Here is an 18,742-nt window from a genome sequence, read left to right as displayed (position 1 = left end):
TAGCAGTTGTCTTGCTCCCAGGTACCTATTTACTGCTAGGTGAACATGTAACGCTGAGCCCCAGTTCATTCCGAACACAGCGATTACACAACACATAACACCTTGCCTCAGCAATCGTTTCTACCACTGTGTACTTCTACACACACCAGACCCTTGAGGCGTAGCACTAGGTTTGTTCAGGAACACAATGAGGAAACATATGGAAGGTATTTAAAGGCCGTCGGGTGTTGTCATTTAATTACAAAGAATAGACTCTGACAAATAACATATTAACATACTCTACTTAGTTAAATAAACTCCCAATTTCCCATATACCACTTGACCTTACGAGTGTAGGACACCACCTGCACTCTTAACTTCGCCTAAGTCCCTAATACTGAATGATTACTATAATGCATCACACCCGGTTACTCTTACATTCAATACTCACATACTGCAGACTTAACTTGGTCACTAAGATCACATCAGGCTCCCGCATAGCTGTTTGCTACACTTCATTGCTGCCACAGACGAGATCCAGAGGACTTGCCAGTTCCACTCCCACAACCAGACTGTCTTCAGCCAGCCTTGACCTCAAACATTTCACTCCGCCTCTCAAGGAAGGTATAATCCGATTAACCTTATCCCTAGAAGCGGTAACCTTGTTCCTACAAGCCTGAGTCTTCTAATAATTCAAAGTCAAACTAATAATTCCAGGAATTATTAGTTTGGCTAAGCAGCTGCGGTCTTAATCCCTTGACCTTTCTTGGATGTGTGACAATAGTGTGTATACTTAACATGTACTTCAATCCTCATTCGTTAAGTGTTGTAGTAATGATCCTCTAGCTAATAATCCCTACCAACTTGTGAATTACAACACCACTCCCCCTCCCTAAACACGCATATGTCCCCATATGCATCATTGCAATGGTTCCATTGGAACAAGGACGTGGAGGATGCACCCACCATATATGTTCAACTAAAAATTCATCCAATAAGTTCATCATGAACACGATGAACTAATTTAAAATTTCCCCCGACATGACTCACACCACTGCAACATATACATTAAATTCACATCATAGTATAATTAAAATAGTCTGTAATGTTTTTTTTCCATCCCTCACAATGCACATATACCTAAACTGCTGACATATAATACATACATAATCATATAATTACATGGACCAGAATGCTGGCACTTAAACAGAAAGGACACTAGTCATTAATATGTACACAACACATATATATCTAAGGTTCTTCATCCTTAGTAACAAGTTAATAACAATTTAACATCTTGCCCTGTACTGTTCACGTAAGGGCTTACAATGATCACACAATGTTTCACTGGCCTCATCCACAAATGGCCGCATCACTTCTCTTGTCTTCGTCTCCCATGGTTGCCAGGTCATAGATCCTCCATGACCCAGACAAAACACAGGCTGTCCCAGCCTGGTGATTGCTGTCAATGTCCCATCGCTGCTCTGAGCTAATGTGATCCTGGCATCCAGAGCAACGGAGATTCCTTCCCCAGGGTCATGTCCCCTCGGGTCCATGCTGCCGTCTCGTTCCAGGGCACCAACCCCAGAACGCTGTAGATACCTCACAGCACTCTGGTCATCTTTCCTCGCTGTGCTCACCACAGCTGTAGCACATTACTCTAGACCCATCTGCCCAGAGTGTGTCCACCTGTATTCACACCTTCCAGACCGCAGTATCTGCAAAATAGTCCCTCGGAGCCCTCTGGCTCGATCCAATGAGTACATGACACCCCCTCGGCTCCTTACTCTCTCCCCGTATATAGCCTGAGTGCAGCTACAAAGCCATTGCAGCTGACCCTTATCCCTGCATTCATGTCAGGGGGCGAATTTCGCCTATAATGTCACGTTGGTTTCACTTCCTCCCCCGCTTTTTTCTAGAGTTACTGAGTTTAGCGTCATGGCTTCCCTTCTACTCTACCTGAAGCTCTGTGACATGATCCCGGGAGACCTTCTCAAGCCTAACACTCAGTAATGGTGCCGATAATGGTAATATATATATATATATATATATATATATATATATATATATATATATATATATATATATATATATATACATACACATGTATTATCACAATAAATACCTCATTAAAAATAATTTCCAACTTATGTCACTAAAGCATCGTACTGCCACTGGCTCGCCTCAAGCGAGATTCTTGTAGCAACTTAATTAATGAGAAATTAGTATATCTACTTGGGTCGCTCACTGCAACCACCAACACCTGAAATTTTTAAATTCTACCTTGTAATCTTATCCATAAGACTTACCAACTCCGACTTAATTAAAGAAAATTTTAATGAAAATATTGAAATTTTATTAGTCTTTTATGAGTCTTGGTAGATATATCGACTTGGCTCGCCTACTGCAGCCACCAACTCCTGCAATTATCCACATTTCATCTTATCCATAAGACTTACCCACTCCGACACACCATCACCTCTGGTCATCCCAACCACTGATGACCTCATTATAACGCCACACATCCCCCCCAACCACTTCCTGCGTCATAACGCACCGACCTTGCTACGCCGATACTCACCTTACCGACCACTACCTTGCGCCCCTGCGCCACCATATACTCCACAACACCACACTCCATACCAGGCGTCCAAACGCCACTAGACTACACCACCCAATTGCTTCCTCAACGCCATCAACACTCGGCGTCTCGAACGCCATCAACACAACACACAGCTTCCCCAACGCCCTCAACACAACACACGGCGTCCCCAACGCCATCAACACAACACCCGGTGTCCCCAACGCCATCAACAAAACACACGGCGTCCCCAACGCCATCAACACAACGTCGACCACCAGGGGGGTCTGGACGTGCCCCCCCCCCTGATTTGCCAGTTGTCGCCTGGTGTTGCGTGGAGGCGGGTGTGGGTTGTGGTGCAGTGCGCCCGCTTGCCGGTGGACCTGGCTGGCAATTTGGTTGTTGGTATGGTTGTTGGTGGTGTCTCCCGCGTTCGGCGGATTGACACGGCGTGCCTCGATTTTTCTAGGGCTGTGGACTGGCGGCTAGTGGAACTTGCAGTCGTCAATGAGCTCAAGCTGAACGTTAAGGATTTGTTGGGGCTGGAAAAGCTCTCTCCTACTCGGGTGGCGGTATCCTTCCTCTCGGGTCCATTGTACCGGGAGTTTGTGGCTCTCTGGGCTGGCCAGGCGGTTCCAATCTCTACCTCGGCTGTGTCTGTAGATGTTACGGATCCCCGGGGGGAGGGGGGGGGCAATTTGTGAGCGTTCATGGCGTGCCGGTGACCTTCCCCACAGACGAGCTGAGGGCGGTGTTTGCACGGTATGGCACGGTAGTGGTTCACCCTTTCAACACTTTGAGTGCAGGCCGGCTGAGCGGGCTCCGTACGGGCTCTCGTACGCTTGTTATGCGGGTTACATCGCCTATTCCGTCCAGGCTTTTGTATCGTGGGCTCTCGCTTCAGGTCTTTTATCAGGACCAGACCCGGACCTGTTTCTGGTGTGGTGCTGAGGGCCATATGGCGTCCGGATGTGACGCTCCTCGTGCTGAAGCTCCCTTGGTTTTTTTGGAGAGTGACTTCCCCTGCTTGGATGAGAGTGGAGCTTCCTCGGCACCTGCTGCTCTGACCCGGTGCCTGGTGTGGTTCCAGCGATGGTTTCGGCGGGTGCTCCCTCTGGCTCTGCTTGGTCTGGCCCTGGTATGTCTGACCCACCGGTGTGCTCAGTGGGCCTGGGGGCTCCTGCCTCGGGTGCTCTCCATTCGGTGGTTGCGAAAATGCATCCGCGGCCGGTTGCTTCCGTGAAGTCCTTTGATGCTGCTGGTGGGATGGTGCCTGCCTCCCCTGCCGCTGGTTGTCTGCTTCCCGAGGCTGCTGGGGTTGTGTTGAGTGTGCCCTCTCCCCTGCCCTCCACCTCTTCCCCGCTCTCTGTCCCTGCATCGACTCCCTCGTCGCCTTCAGTGGTCTCCTCACCTTCTGGTCTGTCTTCACCTGCGCCTGCCATGTCGTCCGGGTTGGTTGCCCCCTGTGTGCTGGAGTGTGCTCTCCCGCCTGCTGGGCCTGCTCTTCCTCCGGCTTCCGTCTCTGGGTGTGGTGGTGGACTTCTGCCCCGTGCTGTGGAGGCTTCTGTTCTGCATGGGCGTGTTACCTCGGTTTTGCGACCGCCCTCAACAGGTTTTTCTGGGGCGCCCCTTGCTGGGGGTCATAGTTCCGACGATCAGCAGCTTCATGTTAAGCGCCGTCGTTCAGCTCGGGCTGAGTCACCTCGTCGGTCGTGGGTGGAGGACTGTGATGCAATGGAGGATGAGGATGTGGACGTCGCCGTGTCGTCTTCTGTGGTGTCCTCCGTGGTGGAAGTTGTGTCCCCTGCCAGTGGCTCCCCTTCGGTGGGCGATTGCCCCTGGTGATCGGGATCTGGTGGTCATATTATCTAAGGATGGGAGTCGGGAGACTTCGCCTCCTGTTCCGGTTGGCGGGGGCCCTGAGGCTTCGGTGGAGGGCTCCTCCATGGAGCTCGATGCGGCGCCTGATGTCAATCGCTGTGCCTGCCCTGGGGTCCAGGTTGATGTGCGGCCAGTGGGTCGCAACGGGCTGGGGGTGTCCTGAGGTTGTCCCGATGGCGCCCTCTCTTGTATGTGCGTCCTTGAATGATCGGGGTTTGAATGCTCTTGGGGTCCAGTTGGGCCTGTTGGATGTTCTGCGGGAGCAACATGTGGATGTGGCTCTTATTCAAGAGCATAATGTTCATGATGTGTCTGTGTTGCAGTGTTTGAGTGTGCATTTTCATGTGGTGCTCAACCCGCCGAGGACGCCTTTTGGGGGGACCCTTATGTTGTTTTCTCAGAGGGCTTCCTTCTCCGTGCTTCACACGGAAATGGACGAGGATGGGCGGGTGTTATTTGTGAGGGTGGAGTTTTTGGGGGTCGTCATTCCGTTCATGATGGTGTACGCCCCCTCGGGGGCAGCGCGCCGTCGGGAGCGGGAGGAGTTTTTTAGGGTGGGGCTTCTCCCTTTTTTGCACCATGATATGCGGGGCATGATTTTTTGGGGGGATTTTAATTGTGTGACGAGTGCGCGGGATTGTTGTAGCGCTCGTCCACAGAATGTTTCGAGTGCGCTGCTGGAGGTGGTGCGTTCCTGCGGTTTCCGGGACGCTGCTGTGCTCTTTGGGGGCGAGTTGTCATTTACGTTTGCTGCACGTGGGTGTGCGTTCGCGGCTGGATAGGGTGTATGTCACTGGAGGGGAATGTACGGTGTTTGATTTCCGCACTGTCCTGGTTGCATTCTCAGATCATAGTTTGATGGTGGTCCAGATTGGTGTGCCCAATCAGGTGCGGGTTGGAGCAGGGTGGTGGAAGTTAAACTGTGGGTTGTTGCGTTGTCCGCGGGTTTGTCGTCAGTTTCGGGGTTGGTGGGTCGGGGTTCGGGCCCGGCAGTGTGCGTTCCCGTTTATCTTGGAGTGGTGGGATTGGTGTAAGGTGCAGTGTCGTTTGTTATTTTGCGTGGTGGCTAAACGCGAGGCTGCTGGGCGCTTTGGTTTGCTGTGGTTGTTACAGGCGGAACTTTCGAGGTTGTATGTGCAGTACAGTGCTGGGGCTGATTGTTTTGACGAGATTGTGGATTGTAAGGTGCATATTTGTGGATTGCGGATTGAGTGGGCGGAGGGTGTTCGTGTGCGTGCTCGTGTGAGTGAACGTGTGGATGGGGAACGGATCTCTCCGTTTCTTCTTGGGAAGGTACGGGCTGCGCAAGACTCTGTTCTTTTTACGGCCCTGCATCGACCGGATGGTTCTGTTGTTTCAGATACGGGTGGTGCGTTGCATTATGTTCGGCAGGAGTTGGCTGCACTCTATGCAGAGGTGGCTGGGGACGCCGCGCTTGCGGAGGACTTCTTGGGTCGGTGAGTGCCTGGGTTGTCCGTTGCAGATTGTGCTGGTCTGGTGGAAGAGGTTTCCTCGGCGGAGCTATTTGCGGTGGTCCGTTCGTTCCGGGAAAGTGCCGGGTTCGGATGGTCTTCCTGTTGAGTTCTATGTCACCTTTTGGGATGTGTTGGGGGATATTCTTCTGGAGGTGGTCTGTACTTGTCTTCGGGGGTGCGTTCTGCCTATGTCTCAGTGAGTGGGGATTGTGCGGCTCCTCCCGAAGCCGGGCGATTTGCGATTCTTCTCGAACTGGAGGCCCATTACTTTGTTGAATGTGGACTACAAGGTCCTGTCTAAGGTCTTGGCTGGTCGGTGTCGCAGTATTGTGGCGTCTGGTGTCTCTGTGGAGCAGTTTTGTGGCATTCCGGGTCGGTCTTTGTTGCAATGCAATCCTTTGTTTCGCGATGTGCTCCTGTACGTGTCAGGCTCGCGCTCATCAGCGGCGATGCTTTGTTTGGATTGGTCGAAGGCATTCGACCATGTGTTGCTCGCTTTTCTGTTTCTTGTGTTGGAGCGGCTGGAGTTTCTGCCTATGTTTGTTCGTTGGGTGCGCATGTTGTACACTCAATGGTGTAATCGGATTTGCGTTAATGGATTTTGGAGTGATTTTTTCCTGTACGTCGCTCGGTGCGGAAGGTTTGTCCGCTTTCTATGCTCCTGTATGTCATCTCTCAGGAGCCTTTTTTTCGGGGAGTCAAGGCGTGTCCGTTAATCGCAAGCTGCCGTCTGATCTTCGGTTGCCCGTATTTGGCTGATACCGTCTTGTTCGTTGGCTCGGAGGGGTCTGTTGGGGCTGTTCAAGTCGTGGTTGAGCGGTTTGAGTTGGCCACTCGGGCCCGGGTCAGTCGTGAGAAGTCCGGTCTACTGGGTCTCGGTGGGTGGTCCTCTCGCCTGGTGTGAGTGGGGTCTTGGTTTCTGATTTTCAATTCTTTGAGTGTTTTGAGGCTTACCTGGTTCGCTTCCTACGAGAGGTCTTTGGCTTGTAATTGGGGTGCTGTTTCCCATAGTGTCGGTGTTGCGATTAGGTTGTTGGCTGTGCGCCCATTGACCATTTATCAACGGGCACTGCTTGTTATTTGCAAGGTTTTGTCGCGAGTTTGGTTCGTGGCTTGTTGCTTCCCCCTGGATCGCTGGCTGGCACTGGGGTTGGAACGCCAGGTCTATCGGTATGTGTGGTGCGGTCGTTACCACCCGGTTCGTCGGTCGACGCTGGTGTTGGCTGTACGGGAGGGTGGGGTGGGTATTCCTGATGTGTTTCCTAGGGCTCGGGCGTTGTTCTGGGTCTCGTTGTGTCAAGAGTTAGTGCTGGGTGGGGGGCTCAATGCTTTGGGTATTTATTATTGCTCTATTAGGTTTAGCTTTTTGATGGATTTCGGTGTTTGTCTGGAGGCGGCCTTCTGCACCCCTCCTGTTTACTCTTGGGCAGTGGCCATTCTTCGGGAGGTCTGCCGTTGTCCAGGTTTTCTGTCCTTATCGGTTAAGGCGGTATTACAGTCTACTGGGTTGGTGGTGGTGTTGTCGTCGTGTTCCTCCTTTACGGACAACCCAGCCCACAACTCGGTAGAGTGCTTATACCTCACTAGGAGATCACCCTTGGCGTTTCTGGCTCTTGGAGTCAGCTCAGCTTGTGGCTCAACGTCACACATTTAGGGGATGCGGCTCCAACACTTATCCTCGTTGTCACGTGCACACACCCACTCGAGCCGCTGTGACTCCCCACTCTCTCCTTAGGTGATATGATCTCCTCAATCCCCTTTTGACTTATTAGTATTACCTTCTACCCTGTCTACAGCAGTGGTTCTTGGTTCTTTCTCTCTCACTCTCTTCTTCTGTACTATTTCATGGGAAGCCTCACTAGGACAAGGGCAAACACCAGCAAATTGGAATACATTTACTGGACAAAGCACATACACAATACATACACACATATAATAATAATGAATCCCATACTCTATACTATTACAATCAGGTTGCACTCCAACATCATCAGAACTCTATCATCAGCTTATCAAGTGGTATCCTGTCTCCTGGTTCACCACCTGATACTATCAACCTCCTCAAGTTGATCAAGTCTACATACACTGTTGCACTATCAACAAGAGAAATATATATATGTATCTATAAATGTGTACAAAGAAAATCAGCATGTGAATGTAATGACATATATCAGTATAAATGTTCCTTGATACACAACAATGATCAATTGATCACTCTATCAGTCCTAGAACACGTACATCAGTAGATAATCCAGCCTACGACTGTAACTCTAAACTTCAGTATAAAACACTCCTTGACATAAGAATGCAAACAGTCACTCACCTCTCACTGCGTCTTGCACGCTAATGACAACCAAACACTATCAACTCCCTACAAGTAATCCACCAGAACTTCCCTTCCACCTCTGGAAGTTCACTACCCTGATATCTTCAGGTTCTTCTGGGTTTAACTACTAGGATCCTCCACAGCTCTCTTGGCTGCTACACCATGAAGTTTCCTCGAGCAACTATGGTGCTTCACCACCTCTACAGAAGCACGTGACACTCCTCTTCACTGCTTCTCCTCACAGCTCGAGGTCCTCGCCTCCACTACCTTGGAGTCTCATCAACTACTTCATCTGTGCTGGCTTCAAAGTTCTCAGCAACTTCTTTCCCAAAGACAAACCTGCAAACCATCGACACTCCAATAAAAATGTTTCCCCTTTAACACACAAACAAAAATAATCACACAATATGTTTGCCTCAAACCTCCATCTGTCCTCTACATACAGTGAGAGTGGACTCCCCCGTTTTGGGCGGGTCCATACTCCACCTTGCCTGGCGGGTGTGAGTCACACTGGGAGGGTCCTTCGCCGTCAGGAGCCGGGCTCCCTCAGTTGCCTGCCAGCGCTCAGAGGAGACGGAAGTTGCTCCGTGTTCCTCCCTCTCCACTCTCTTATTTCAGGCCTTCTGCCTTATTAAAACATGTCTAACTTATCAATAAACATTGCTACTGTCGCTGGGCACACGACCAACTACAAGCAATCACTATGAACTGGCTTATATCGTGCTTACCACAGATTGTCTAGTCGAGGGCGCTCCTCCCTCTGACGAAGCTTGGTCAGGGCGCTGCCACGGCCCACAATAATGCCTCTGGGCGGTTTAATAAACACTTCGTCGACCAGGACTTGAGACCACAACGTTCCCAGCTCGATTCCACAGCTGGTACGTCTGCACACTTCTCTTATCTTCGAGATATATCACTAGGGGTTCCTTTCTGACGGGAGCTCAACGGAGTGCGGCTTTCCCCTGCGATGTCTGGCACTCAAGTCAGGTCAAAGCCCCTCCAGAAGCAAGCCTCACGCCTCCAGCAAAATGTCCACAACTTCTAGCCAGTCATTTATCTGTTTTCTTCTTCACTGCTCATAATCTCAAATTGTTTATCATATCCAACCAGCTATTTTACATATGGGTTATCACCTCAATATTTGCTAGACTTTCTAATCAGGTCAGGCTTGATGAATAACTCTCAAGGAGGGACACTCGTTTCTCCTGCACGCTGAGATCATAACACTCCCCTCCCCTTATTTTTGAGAGTTATTCCAGTGGCAAGGCTCGGGATAATACATCCGCCACCTCACTGTCTCGTTCTTCAACCGATATACTCCCTTAGGAGTCTACAATTAGTTCGTTGCACCTTGCAACATCCGGCTCACAACTCTCCAGAAACATGATCTTCTCACAAACGATTCGACTTCTCTGGCACCTCTTGGTTAGCCTGTTTTCCTTGGACGCCTGCACTCCATCGGTCCATTCTACTTATTGTTTCCACCCTCCGTTTCCTCGTCTTCTTCTCTTCACGTCCAGAGTCAGACATCTACTGTCTGTACCTCCTCTGTCGTCTTCACACTTCCATCTACTGCCATTATACTTCCGTCTCCTGTCATCATACTTCACTCCCTCGTCTTCACCGACGATCCTCCCTTTCGTCTCCTCATTTATCCGAGACCTCATCCTGTTTGACTTCCATCGAGTCCTCGGCTTTCTTCTACTCCTCCATGCTTGTATCATCATCTTCTTCCCACACTTCTCACCTCTATACAACTCCATTTCTTCTCCTTCATCTCTTCTTCGTTCCCTAAAAGTTTCTTCAAGCACTGTACTACACTCAACAGCACTCGACCGTACATGTCGCTTTACCTCTCCTAGTGTGCTCGTAAGCATCTCTCCACACATACTGTCTTTTCTCCTTTCATTTTCCCTGCTATTACTCTTCTTCACTATCCCTCCTCCACGTTTTCTGTGAAGTATGTCAACTCCTGACATCTCAAACAACTTAACTCCACTATCCATATGCCTCTGTGCTCGTGGACCACTTGACGCTCTAATCTCGTCCTCGGTATGTCCACATTCTTCTTCATTTCTACTCAGCACAGTTGCATTCACCTTCCGACTCTTAATTTCAGCAGTCTGGGCTCTACTCAGGTCCATTCTCTTCACATGATTCTTCTTCGGCTGGGCCATCTTCACTTTTGACCTCACCGAGACTTCATTTTCCTGGGCTGGACCTTCATTAAACAGCCACGCTCTATCTACGTCGATATCTTCTACCGGTTGAATCGACACTGTCTCATCTTCTCCAGTGTCTTCCTTGTCGGCCACCTCTGTCTTCATCACTACCGAGACAGGGTACTCAATGGCTTGGCGGTCTCCTGACTCATCCCCTCGGATGTCAGTCAGGTTCACACTCTCAGGTGTCCCACCCGTGCCTTCTGGGCACTCCTCTAGCACAGTCTCCGCTATGACTCTTGGCAACACCTTTGTCCCGCACAAGTCATTCCCCAGGATCACTTGGACTCCTGGAACAGGTATGTCGGGGCACACTCCCAACATCACCTCTGCCGACACATATTCCGACCTTAGCTGGACAGAGCATACGGGCATGTCACTCTCAGACAATAACCCATATACTTTCATCTTCCCACTGTCAGCTAACCGTCGATCATTCCCAATCAGGCTTCTCGCAATCAAGCTCTGATTAGCTCCGGTATCCCTTAAGATACCAACTTCTACCTCAGGTTGGCTTCCTATACTGATCCAACCTTTGCTCATGAACGGCCTATACCTCTCGTTCACTAAGTTCACCTGTGGTTTGTCTCGGAACACATTAGTATATTTACTTCCGGGGTCACACATGGCCAGGGTCACAACTCTTTTGCCCTGCCGGCAGTCTCGCATCACGTGACCCAATCCGTTACAATTGTAACACCTCACCTGGGAAAAGTCTCTCCTATACGTACCAGAGTGGCTCTGACTTTGTCCACTCGCATGAGAGTTCCTCGGGCCAGGCACACTACCTGCACTCTGTGAGGCTGTACTGGACTCTTGATTTCCTGGATAACGACCAATTTCTCGTTTAGCTCCTCCATCTTCACTTTCAGACGAAGTGCGCGACCTACTCTTCTGAGTTTTAGGGTACTTTCTTTTATCTGTCCATTTATCAAAATTCTTCTCACCCCAGACTCCTCTGGGTCTTTCATAATTTCTTCCTCCCCAGACTCCACTGGATCTGCCATTGCTGCATCTCGCCTCGCTTCTCACTCTGTTCTCCCTCAAGCTCTCATATGCTTCAGTAATCATATCCGCCATATCTGCGGCATCTTTCACCTTCTTTATCCCTGCTTCTTGGATCTTGAACTTTGTTTCTGGATGCATCATCTCCAAGAACTTCTCCATGACCATCAGTTGCTTCAGGTCAGCATAAGATCCAACTCCAGCAGCGTCAATCCACTTCTGGAATCGTCTTTCCAGATCCCTTGCTGTCTCAGCAAAAGTACACGCTCCAACTTTGATCATCTCTCTGAAGCGCTTCCTATAAGCTTCTGGGGTTAACTGAAACGAGCGCAATGTGCTGCCCTTTACTGTGGCATAATCCTGGCATTCTTCCAGTGACAATTGGGTGTATGCCTCCCTGGCTGCACCGGTCAATCTTAACTGGACCAGCTGGGCCCATTCCTCCTGTGGCCACTCCTTGATGCTGGCAACTTTTTCAAAATGCTCGAAGAAGCTCTCCGCCTCTTCGGGAACAAACAAGGGAATGTCCTTCTCCCTAACCCTAACATCTGGTGAGTGTAATACCTGGGTGGTGCTCTCTGGCAACCCATGTTCAATCCTTTGCTCAGTCAAGGTTCTATTCGCTTCTATCTGCATTTGTTTTGTTCTCTCTTTTTCTTTTTCGACCTGGGCTCTTTCTTTTTCGACCTGGGCTTTTTCTTTTTCGACCTGGGCTTTTTCTTTTTCTTTCTCCTGTTCCAACTCCAGTTCTCTTATTCTGGTTTTCTCTTTTTCTTTCTCCACCTCTAGTCTTGCTCTCTCTACTTGCAGCCTGGTTTTCTCTTTTTCCCTCTCGGCTTCATTTTTCATCTGGCGTTCTTACTTCATTTTTTCCAGCTGGAACTGTCTCTCCTTGTCTTCTCGTTGTTGCTGCATCTGGAGCTCTAACTGGAATCTCTCCAAGCTCCTATTTCGGCTACTCCTGCTACTGCGGCTACTCTTGCTACTCCTACTTGATCCCTGGGATCTCACTTCATCCTGCCCATCATCCTCCTTTCCACTTTCAGGTCCTTTCTGGGCTCTTTGTTCTGCCGCTTCACTTTTGGCTCTTAACTGCCTCAGGATCTCATCCTTCATCCCAGCTACTTTAGATGCTTTCAACCTAATGCCACATTTTTCTGCTATTTGTTTCAATTGATCCCTCGTGCAACCTTCCAACTCCTCAGGCTTGCCTGACTCCACAAATGCTTGCACCTTATCCATCTTTGTCCTGTGAGTCTTCCCAAGAGAGAGAATATACACCTGCGATCACATAGTGTATCTATTTCAACAAGTGGTGTACCAATCCACTCTTGGACAGGGTGTGGGTGTGTCAGTTCACTCTCCCGGACACAGGCCCCCAATTTATTATAGTCTACTGGGTTGGTGGTGGTGTTGTCGTCGTGTTCCTCCTTTACGGACAACCCAACCCACAACTCGGTAGAGTGCTTATACCTCACTAGGAGATCACCCTTGGCGTTTCTGGCTCTTGGAGAGGGGCTCAACGTCACACATTTAGGGGATGCGGCTCCAACACTTAGCCTCGTTGTCACGTGCACACACCCACTCGAGCCGCTGTGACTCCCCACTCTCTCCTTAGGTGAAATGATCTCCTCAATCCCCTTTTGACTTATTAGTATTACCTTCTACCCTGTCCACACCAGTGGTTCTTGGTTCTTTCTCTCTCTCTCTCTTCTTCTGTACTATTTCATGGGAAGCCTCACTAGGACAAGGGCAAACACCAGCAAATTGGAATACATTTACTGGACAAAGCACATACACAATACATACACACATATAATAATAATGAATCCTATACTCTATACTATAACAATCAGGTTGCACTCCAACACCATCAGAACTCTATCATCAGCTTATCAAGTGGTATCCTATCTCCTGGTTCACCACCTGATACTATCAACCTCCTCAAGTTGATCAAGTCTACATACACTGTTGCACTATCAACAAGAGAAATATATTTATGTATCTATAAATGTGTACAAAGAAAATCAGCATGTGAATGTAATGACATATATCAGTATAAATGTTCCTTGATACACAACAATGATCAATTGATCACTCTATCAGTCCTAGAACACGTACATCTGTAGATAATCCAGCCTACGACTGTAACTCTAAACTTCAGTATAAAACACTCCTTGACATAAGAATGCAAACAGTCACTCACCTCTCACTGCGTCTTGCACGCTAATGACAACCAAACACTATCAACTCCCTACTAGTAATCCACCAGAACTTCCCTTCCACCTCTGGAAGTTCACTACCCTGATATCTTCAGGTTCTTCTGGGTTTAACTACCAGGATCCTCAGCAGCTCCTCCAGGCTGCTATCATGAAGTTTCCTTGAGCAACTACGGTGCTTCACCCTTCTGCTAGGGTCCTCCACAGCTCTCTTGGCTGCTACACCATGAAGTTTCCTCGAGCAACTATGGTGCTTCACCACCTCTACAGAAGCACATGACACTCCTCTTCGCTGCTTCTCCTCACAGCTCGAGGTCCTCGCCTCCACTACCTTGGAGTCTCATCAACTACTTCATCTGTGCTGGCTTCAAAGTTCTCAGCAACTTCTTCCCCAAAGACAAACCTGCAAACCATCGACACTCCAATAAAAATGTTTCCCCCTTTAACACACAAACAAAAATAATCACACAATATGTTTGCCTCAAACCTCCATCTGTCCTCTCCCCCGCTGGCTTCAAAGTTCTCAGCAACTTCTTCCCCAAAGACAAACCTGCAAACCATCGACACTCCAATAAAAATGTTTCCCCCTTTAACACACAAACAAAAATAATCACACAATATGTTTGCCTCAAACCTCCATCTGTCCTCTACATACAGTGAGAGTGGACTCCCCCGTTTTGGGCGGGTCCATACTCCACCTTGCCTGGCGGGTGTGAGTCACACTGGGAGGGTCCTTCGCCGTCAGGAGCCGGGCTCCCTCAGTTGCCTGCCAGCGCTCAGAGGAGGCGGAAGTTGCTCTGTGTTCCTCCCTCTCCACTCTCTTATTTCAGGCCTTCTGCCTTATTAAAACATGTCTAACTTATCAATAAACATTGCTACTGTCGCTGGGCACACGACCAACTACAAGCAATCACTATGAACTGGCTTATATCGTGCTTACCACAGATTGTCTAGTCGAGGGTGCTCCTCCCTCTGACGAAGCTTGGTCAGGGCGCTGCCACGGCCCACAATAATGCCTCTGGGCGGTTTAATAAACACTTCGTCGACCAGGACTTGAGACCACAACGTTCCCAGCTCGATTCCACAGCTGGTACGTCTGCACACTTCTCTTATCTTCGAGATATATCACTAGGGGTTCCTTTCTGACGGGAGCTCAACGGAGTGCGGCTTTCCCCTGCGATGTCTGGCACTCAAGTGAGGTCAAAGCCCCTCCAGAAGCGAGCCTCACGCCTCCAGCAAAATGTCCACATCTTCTAGCCAGTCATTTATCTGTTTTCTTCTTCACTGCCCATAATCTCAAATTGTTTATCATATCCAACCAGCTATTTTACATATGGGTTATCACCTCAATATTTGCTAGACTTTCTAATCAGGTCAGGCTTGATGAATAACTCTCAAGGAGGGAGACTCGTTTCTCCTGCAGGCTGAGATCATAACACTCCCCTCCCCTTATTTTTGAGAGTTATTCCAGTGGCAAGGCTCGGGATAATACATCCGCCACCTCACTGTCTCGTTCTTCAACCGATATACTCCCTTAGGAGTCTACAATTAGTTCGTTGCACCTTGCAACATCCGGCTCACAACTCTCCAGAAACATGATCTTCTCACAAACGATTCGACTTCTCTGGCACCTCTTGGCTAGGCTGTCCTCCTTGGACGCCTGCACTCCATCGGTCCACTCTACTTATTGTTTCCACCCTCCGTTTCCTCGTCTTCTTCTCTTCACGTCCAGAGTCAGACATCTACTGTCTGTACCTCCTCTGTCGTCTTCACACTTCCATCTACTGCCATTATACTTCCGTCTCCTGTCATCATACTTCACTCCCTCGTCTTCACCGACGATCCTCCCTTTCGTCTCCTCATTTATCCGAGACCTCATCCTGTTTGACTTCCATCGAGTCCTCGGCTTTCTTTTACTCCTCCATGCTTGTATCATCATCTTCTTCCCACACTTCTCACCTCTATACAACTCCATTTCTTCTCCTTCATCTCTTCTTCGTTCCCTAAAAGTTTCTTCAAGCACTGTACTACACTCAACAGCACTCGACCGTATATGTCGCTTTACCTCTCCTAGTGTGCTCGTAAGCATCTCTCCACACATACTGTCTCTTCTCCTTTCATTTTCCCTGCTATTACTCTTCTTCACTATCCCTCCTCCACTTTTTCTGTGAAGCATGTCAACTCCTGACATCTCAAACAACTAAACTCCACTATCCATATGCCTCTGTGCTCGTGGACCACTTGACGCTCTAATCTCGTCCTCGGTATGTCCACATTCTTCTTCATTTCTACTCAGCACAGTTGCATTCACCTTCCGACTCTTAATTTCAGCAGTCTGGGCTCTACTCAGGTCCATTCTCTTCACATGATTCTTCTTCGGCTGGGCCATCTTCACTTTTGACCTCACCGAGACTTCATTTTCCTGGGCTGGACCTTCATCAAACAGCCACGCTCTATCTACGTCGATATCTTCTACCGGTTGAATCGACACTGTCTCATCTTCTCCAGTGTCTTCCTTGTCGGCCACCTCTGTCTTCATCACTACCGAGACAGGGTACTTAATGGCTTGGCGGTCTCCTGACTCATCCCCTCGGATGTCAGTCAGGTTCACACTCTCAGGTGTCCCACCCGTGCCTTCTGGGCACTCCTCTAGCACAGTCTCCGCTATGACTCTTGGCAACACCTTTGTCCAGCACAAGTCATTCCCCAGGATCACTTGGACTCCTGGAACAGGTATGTCGGGGCACACTCCCAACATCACCTCTGCCGACACATATTCCGACCTTAGCTGGACAGAGCATACGGGCATGTCACTCTCAGACAATAACCCATATACTTTCATCTTCCCACTGTCAGCTAACCGTCGATCATTCCCAATCAGGCTTCTCGCAATCAAGCTCTGATTAGCTCCGGTATCCCTTAAGATACCAACTTCTACCTCAGGTTGGCTTCCTATACTGATCCAACCTTTGCTCATGAACGGCCTATACCTCTCGTTCACTAAGTTCACCTGTGGTTTGTCTCGGAACACATTAGTATATTTACTTCCGGGGTCACACATGGCCAGGGTCACAACTCTTTTGCCCTGCCGGCAGTCTCGCATCACGTGACCCAATCCGTTACAATTGTAACACCTCACCTGGGAAAAGTCTCTCCTATACGTACCAGAGTGGCTCTGACTTTGTCCACTCGCATGAGAGTTCCTCGGGCCAGGCACACTACCTGCACTCTGTGGGGCTGTACTGGACTCTTGATTTCCTGGATAACGACCAATTTCTCGTTTAGCTCCTCCATCTTCACTTTCAGACGAAGTGCGCGACCTACTCTTCTGAGTTTTAGGGTACTTTCTTTTATCTGTCCATTTATCAAAATTCTTCTCACCCCAGACTCCTCTGGGTCTTTCATAATTTCTTCCTCCCCAGACTCCACTGGATCTGCCATTGCTGCATCTCGCCTCGCTTCTCACTCTGTTCTCCCTCAAGCTCTTATATGCTTCAGTAATCATATCCGCCCTATCTGCGGCATCTTTCACCTTCTTTATCCCTGCTTCTTGGATCTTGAACTTTGTTTCTGGATGCATCATCTCCAAGAACTTCTCCATGACCATCAGTTGCTTCAGGTCAGCGTAAGATCCAACTCCAGCAGCCTCAATCCACTTCTGGAACCGTCTTTCCAGATCCCTTGCTGTCTCAGCAAAAGTACACGCTCCAACTTTGATCATCTCTCTGAAGCGCTTCCTATAAGCTTCTGGGGTTAACTGAAACGAGCGCAATGTGCTGCCCTTTACTGTGGCATAATCCTGGCACTCTTCCAGTGACAATTGGGTGTATGCCTCCCTGGCTGCACCGGTCAATCTTAACTGGACCAGCTGGGCCCATTCCTCCTGTGGCCACTCCTTGATGCTGGCAACTTTTTCAAAATGCTCGAAGAAGCTCTCCGCCTCTTCGGGAACAAACAAGGGAATGTCCTTCTCCCTAACCCTAACATCTGGTGAGTGTAATACCTGGGTGGTGCTCTCTGGCAACCCATGTTCAATCCTTTGCTCAGTCAAGGTTCTATTCGCTTCTATCTGCATTTGTTTTGTTCTCTCTTTTTCTTTTTCGACCTGGGCTCTTTCTTTTTCGACCTGGGCTTTTTCTTTTTCGACCTGGGCTTTTTCTTTTTCTTTCTCCTGTTCCAACTCCAGTTCTCTTATTCTGGTTTTCTCTTTTTCTTTCTCCACCTCTAGTCTTGCTCTCTCTACTTGCAGCCTGGTTTTCTCTTTTTCCCTCTCGGCTTCATTTTTCATCTGGCGTTCTTACTTCATTTTTTCCAGCTGGAACTGTCTCTCCTTGTCTTCTCGTTGTTGCTGCATCTGGAGCTCTAACTGGAATCTCTCCAAGCTCCTATTTCGGCTACTCCTGCTACTGCGGCTACTCTTGCTACACCTACTTGATCCCTGGGATCTCACTTCATCCTGCCCATCATCCTCCTTTCCACTTTCAGGTCCTTTCTGGGCTCTTTGTTCTGCCGCTTCACTTTTGGCTCTTAACTGCCTCAGGATCTCATCCTTCATCCCAGCTACTTTAGATGCTTTCAACCTAATGCCACATTTTTCTGCTATTTGTTTCAATTGATCCCTCGTGCAACCTTCCAACTCCTCAGGCTTGCCTGACTCCACAAATGCTTGCACCTTATCCATCTTTGTCCTGTGAGTCTTCCCAAGAGAGAGAATATACACCTGCGATCACAAAGTGTATCTATTTCAACAAGTGGTGTACCAATCCACTCTTGGACAGGGTGTGGGTGTGTCAGTTCACTCTCCCGGACACAGGCCCCCAATTTATTATAGTCTACTGGGTTGGTGGTGGTGTTGTCGTCGTGTTCCTCCTTTACGGACAACCCAACCCACAACTCGGTAGAGTGCTTATACCTCACTCGGAGATCACCCTTGGCGTTTCTGGCTCTTGGAGAGGGGCTCAACGTCACACATTTAGGGGATGCGGCTCCAACACTTAGCCTCGTTGTCACGTGCACACACCCACTCGAGCCGCTGTGACTCCCCACTCTCTCCT

The sequence above is a fragment of the Procambarus clarkii genome, chromosome 88 (assembly GCF_040958095.1).
Source record: "Procambarus clarkii isolate CNS0578487 chromosome 88, FALCON_Pclarkii_2.0, whole genome shotgun sequence".
NCBI lineage: Eukaryota > Metazoa > Arthropoda > Malacostraca > Decapoda > Cambaridae > Procambarus > Procambarus clarkii.
Note: the sequence above shows the minus strand (reverse complement) of the source record.